This window comes from Triticum dicoccoides, chromosome 5A (assembly GCF_002162155.2).
Source record: "Triticum dicoccoides isolate Atlit2015 ecotype Zavitan chromosome 5A, WEW_v2.0, whole genome shotgun sequence".
Taxonomy (NCBI): domain Eukaryota; kingdom Viridiplantae; phylum Streptophyta; class Magnoliopsida; order Poales; family Poaceae; genus Triticum; species Triticum dicoccoides.
In genome coordinates this window covers 116,438,929-116,444,492 of record NC_041388.1, presented here as the reverse complement: position 1 = coordinate 116,444,492, position 5,564 = coordinate 116,438,929, and positions in this window count along the sequence as shown.

Sequence of the window (5,564 nt, the reverse complement as noted above, 5' to 3'; positions counted from 1 at the left end):
AAAGTCATGCTTGTTGAATCCCTTGGCTTCAACTTAATGTCTGTCTCAATGCTCTGCGATCTGAATATGATTGTAATGTTTGGAAAATATCGTTGCTTGGTGCTAATGGAATCTGACAAATCTCTAGTGTTTGAAGGGTATCGGAAAGGTGATTTATACGTGGTAGATTTCTCAGCAGGACCACAACTTGCAGTATGTCTTCTTGCAAAAGCTTCAGAATGCTGGCTTTGGCATCGGAGGCTTGGGCATGCTGGCATGAGGAACCTCCACACCCTTGCGAAGAAGAAGCATGTCATAGGCATCGAGGGCGTCAAGTTCAAGAAAGATCATTTATGCGGTGCCTGTGAAGCAGGGAAGATGACAAGGGCAAAACATCCTTCGAAGACAATCATGACTACTACACAACCCTTCGAACTGCTCCACATGGATCTTTTCGGTCCCACTCACTACTCAACTTTTACTACTTCTGCTTGCCTCTATGGCTTCGTCATTGTTGATGATTACTCTAGATATACTTGGGTACACATAATCCTTTACAAGACTGAAGTGCAGGATGTATTCAGACGCTTTGCCAATCGAGCTATGAACAATTTTGGCGCCAAGTTAAAGCACATCAGAAGTGACAATGGCACTGCATTCAAGAACACTGGCCTTGATACATATCTTGATACCTTGGGCATCACACATGAATTCTCAGCCCCATACACGCCACAGCAGAATGGCGTCGTCGAACGCAAGAACAGAACACTTATTGAAATGGCCAGAACAATGCTAGATGAATACAAGACTCCAAGAAAATTCTGGACTGAAGCCATTGATACTGCATGCCATACAATCAATCGTGTTTATCTTCACAAGCTTCTGAACAAAACATCTTATGAACTCCTAACTGGCAAGAAGCCAAATGTCAGTTACTTCAGAGTATTTGGCGCAAAGTGCTGGATCAAGGACCCACACCACACCTCAAAGTTTGCACCAAAAGCACATGAAGGCTTCATGCTTGGATATGGAAAGGATTCACAATCCTACAGAGTCTTCAATCTCTTCCATTACAAAGTGGTCGAAACAGTGGATGTGCGGTTTGATGAAACAAATGGTTCACAAAGAGAGCAACTGCCAAATGTGCTAGATGAAGTTCCAGCTAGTGAATCAATCAAGCTTATGGGAACTGGAGAGATTATGCCTTCTGAAGCTCAACCTGAAGAAGAACTCATCATCTCAGCACCTGATCAACATGAACACAATGCTCAGCTTGAAGACATTCCTCCAAACAACAACACAGATCAGCAAGAGCAAAGTCTTCGCCCTGTACATCCTCGTGTTACAAATGAAGTGCAGATTGACAGAATAATTGACAGCATCAATGCACCTGGTCCACTCACTCGTTCAAGGGCAACTCAGCTAGCAAATTTCTGTGGGCACTTCACATTCGTGTCAATATCAGAACCCAAGAAAGTTGAAGAAGCCTTCATGGAACCTGAATGGATTCAAGCTATGCAAGAAGAGCTTCAACAGTCTGAGCTGAATAATGTATGGGAACTGGTCAAGCGTCCTGATCCACGGAAGCACAACATAATAGGCACCAAATGGATATACCGCAACAAGCAAGATGAGCATGGTCAAGTTGTCAGAAACAAAGCTCGTCTTGTTGCTCAAGGATATACTCAAGTGGAGGGCATTGACTTCGATGAAACATTTGCTCTTGTGGCAAGGCTTGAAGCTATACGCATACTGCTGGCATATGCAAATCATCATAACATACTTCTATATCAAATGGATGTGAAAAGTGCCTTTCTCAATGGCAAAATTGAAGAAGAAGTGTATGTTGCACAACCGCCTGGCTTTGAAAATCCAAAACATTCTGATATGGTATACAAGCTCAACAAGGCACTGTATGGCCTCAAACAAGCCCCTAGGGCCTGGTATGACACACTTAAGTACTTTCTGAAGAGCAAAGGCTTCATACCTGGTTCCCTGGATCCCACTCTTTTCACGAAGACATACGATGGTGAACTGTTTGTGTGCCAAATATATGTGGATGACATTATCTTCGGCTGCACCAATTAGAAGTACAGTGAAGAGTTTGGATATATGATGCAAGAGCAATATCAGATGTCCATGATGGGGGAGCTAAAGTTCTTCCTTGGTCTTCAAATACGACAACAGCGCAATGGCATCTTCATATCTCAAGAGAAGTATCTCAAAGATTGCCTGAAGAAGTTCGGTATGCAAGACTGCAAAGGCTTCAAAACACCGATGCCAGCCAAACATCATCTAGGTCCTGACGACAATGGTAAAGAGTTCGATCAAAAGGTATACCGCTCCATGATTGGGTCTTTGCTTTATTTATGTGCATCTAGGCCAGATATCATGCTTAGTGTTTGCATGTGTGCTCGATTTCAAGCGGCACCAAAGGAGTCGCATCACTTAGCTGTGAAGCGAATTCTTCGATATTTGGCTCACACCCCAACTCTAGGACTATGGTATCCAAAGGGCTCAGAGTTTGACTTGGTTGGATTTTCGGATGCTGATTATGCTGGTGACAAAGTTGATCGCAAGTCTACATCAGGCACATGTCACTTTCTGGGACGATCACTTGTATGTTGGTCTTCAAAGAAGCAGAACTGTGTATCTCTCTCCACTGCTGAATCTGAATACATTGCTGCTGGATCTTGCTGCGCTCAGCTTTTGTGGATGAAGCAAACACTCAAGGATTATGGCATTCATCTGAAGCAAGTGCCACTTTACTGCGACAACGAAAGCGCCATCAAGATTGCCAACAACCCAGTTCAGCACTCGAAGACAAAGCACATTGAAATTCGTCATCACTTTCTCAGAGATCATGTTGTGAAGGAAGACATTGATATCGTACACGTCAACACTGAAGAGCAATTGGCAGATATCTTCACCAAGCCCTTGGATGAGAAGAGGTTTTGTAAGTTACGGTGTGAGCTAAATATCCTGGAATCCTCAAATGTCCTGTGATCAGGCACACATCCTAACACTTATGCATATTGATGACTTAGATGTGCAACACACAAAGTAAAGTATATCTTCAATCAATGAAGACATACATTCTAAGTGTGAATACATTAATGTGGAATTTGACTTCGGAGCGCCACGATAATTGTGCGCCGTGTCTGGGTCTAATACTTCCTATACGGTGGGTAACGCCACTACCAAACGTTCCATTTTGAAGTGTTTAACTCTTGGCATTACCTTGCAATATCTTCACATTTGGTTTGGCTTCAAACTCAACATGTCTTCATGATTATCTTCACTACATTGATTATATAGATATATACATACTAGTGTTCTGTCCTCTACAGCATTCACTTATAGCTATGTCTTCTTGGTTGAATCTTTTGAACTAAGTGAATGTGATCGGACCCTAATCTCTCTATGCTTTCTATCTCAAACTCTAATCTCTCCAAGTCATATGCATTCTGTTGAAACTGTCGAATGTCTTCACTGTGTCCTTGTCAGCCGAAGACATAGAGACAACCATAAAAGTCCGTTTTTAATGCTCATTCCTCCACATAAGATCCGGAGAAGCAGGAACGACCGCCCGACAATTTAGGCGTGCGTGGGTCGTGGAACAGACCCCAAACTTCCGCTAACTGGCCACGCTTGCCTCAAATGCGAACCGCCAGGGGCACCTGCGTAAAAGCACAGTGCCGCCTCTGAGTATATAAATTCACACTTACCACGGTCATTATCTCCTTCTTCCATCCTCGCACGAACCCTAGCGCCACTGCTAGCACTCGACGACGCCGGAGACGAAGCGCTTCGCTGCCGCAACCTCTCCAACGCCGTCCTCACGCCGACCGCGGACATCGTCCTCTCCGCCGTCGCCGTAGGTGTTTTCCGTCGCCAAGTTAGGGCACGGAGGACTGAACTGCTCGGCATCAACTTCCTTCCGTCTAGCAGTTCCAGTGTGGTAAATAAAACTTCTTTTTACAACCTCTTTTGATCTCATGGTTCTGTCACTTTCTATCATAAGAAGTTTCTCTTCACACCAGTTAGATCTCTCGCTGCATCTCATAACATGCCTAGTATATTCACTTGTGCTTCATAAAGTAGTTAGATTCCTCACTTGTACTGATCTATGGGTTTGTACAAATCTGGAACCAACTTCTTATCTATAAGTGAATGTCTTCGCACAATGAGGTCAATGTCTTCTAAACTGATTAATCTTCAAAACCTTCTGAGAATGCATATGACCTCTTCCCCTTCCCTCGCACCTTAATGCTGTCACAGGTACATGTCCTTGGGAGAATCCTTCAGTTCTCATAGTCTGCATTCATTTGCAGAATTCCTACAGCATCACATAAACTCTCCTGAAGCCACTTCCTGTTTGTCAAGAAAAAGAAAGCCTTTGAAGCCTTCGAAAGTTTTGAAGCCTTTCAAGTTAAAGTTTATGGCTTCAGTTACAGCAGCAAGAAAGGGGGGCAGATAGAGACGTGAGGGAACTTCCAAGGATCTGCCTGAAGACTTGGCAGAAATGTACAAAACAGATCTAGAAGAGAGCTATGGGCAGCGCAAAACCCGAATCCAATGGATTTGACGCTATTGGGCAGAACAGTGGTTCAAATATCGCTTCGTCACCCAGGAGTATGCTGAAAAGAATGCAATCAAGAGTCCATGGGGGGATATCTTATACAAGAACCTTGTACCCAGGACCAGAGATGAAGCCATTGCTCAAGGCTTCTACCCATGCATGGTCCGAGGACCCCAGCCTGATGATGCACATCCATCGTCACTTCTCTGGTGTCGTGACGACAATCTCTTCAAACGCAACTTTCAGTTTGCTCAATAGTCAGGAAGCTAAACAAGAAGAAATTTGGGCTTGACTTCAATCCTGGTCCCTCCTCACCAAGGGCAGATGGCACATGCGACGCGGAACCCAATATCATCGGTCCGTTTGCCAATCTTGAAGGCCTGATCACCCACATCTTGGTCCAAGGGACTGCTGTGAATGACCCTCCAGCTGATTCTGAGTCTGATGAAGCTCCTGCTGTGCCGAAGCCAAAGCAGTCAAAACCAAAAGCTTCGAAGCCGGCCCCTGCCTCCAAAATCTCAAGGGCGAAGCCATTGAAAACTGCACCTCCTGAAGTCAGTGTACAGTCTGAAGACGTATCCCGCGTCTCCAAGCCCCTGAAGGGAAAGGAGCCCCAACAACAAACAAGTAAAGAGCTCACTGCTGCTGCCATTCTGCGCTGTGAAGCCATTGATCTATCAAGCGATGAAGATCTGGGCGATGATGCACTAGAACAGCTCATCAAAAGTAAGGAGGAAGCGGAAATCTTCAACAATCTGCCTCTCTTTGACGTCGCCATCATCCACAACTTCATCGATGAATGGTTTGACACACCAGATATAAGCTTCAATGATCTGCAGCTGCCTGTTGGACTCAGCGTTGCCTTCCAAGGCACAATTGCTTCGGAACTGGCCATTGCTCAGCGCATTGTTGAGCTGAAGCAGAAGATTGATCACGAAAAAGCTCAGTTCAAGAAGCACATGGCGAGCCTCAGCGTGCAGGAAGTGAGGAGCTTCAAAATCAT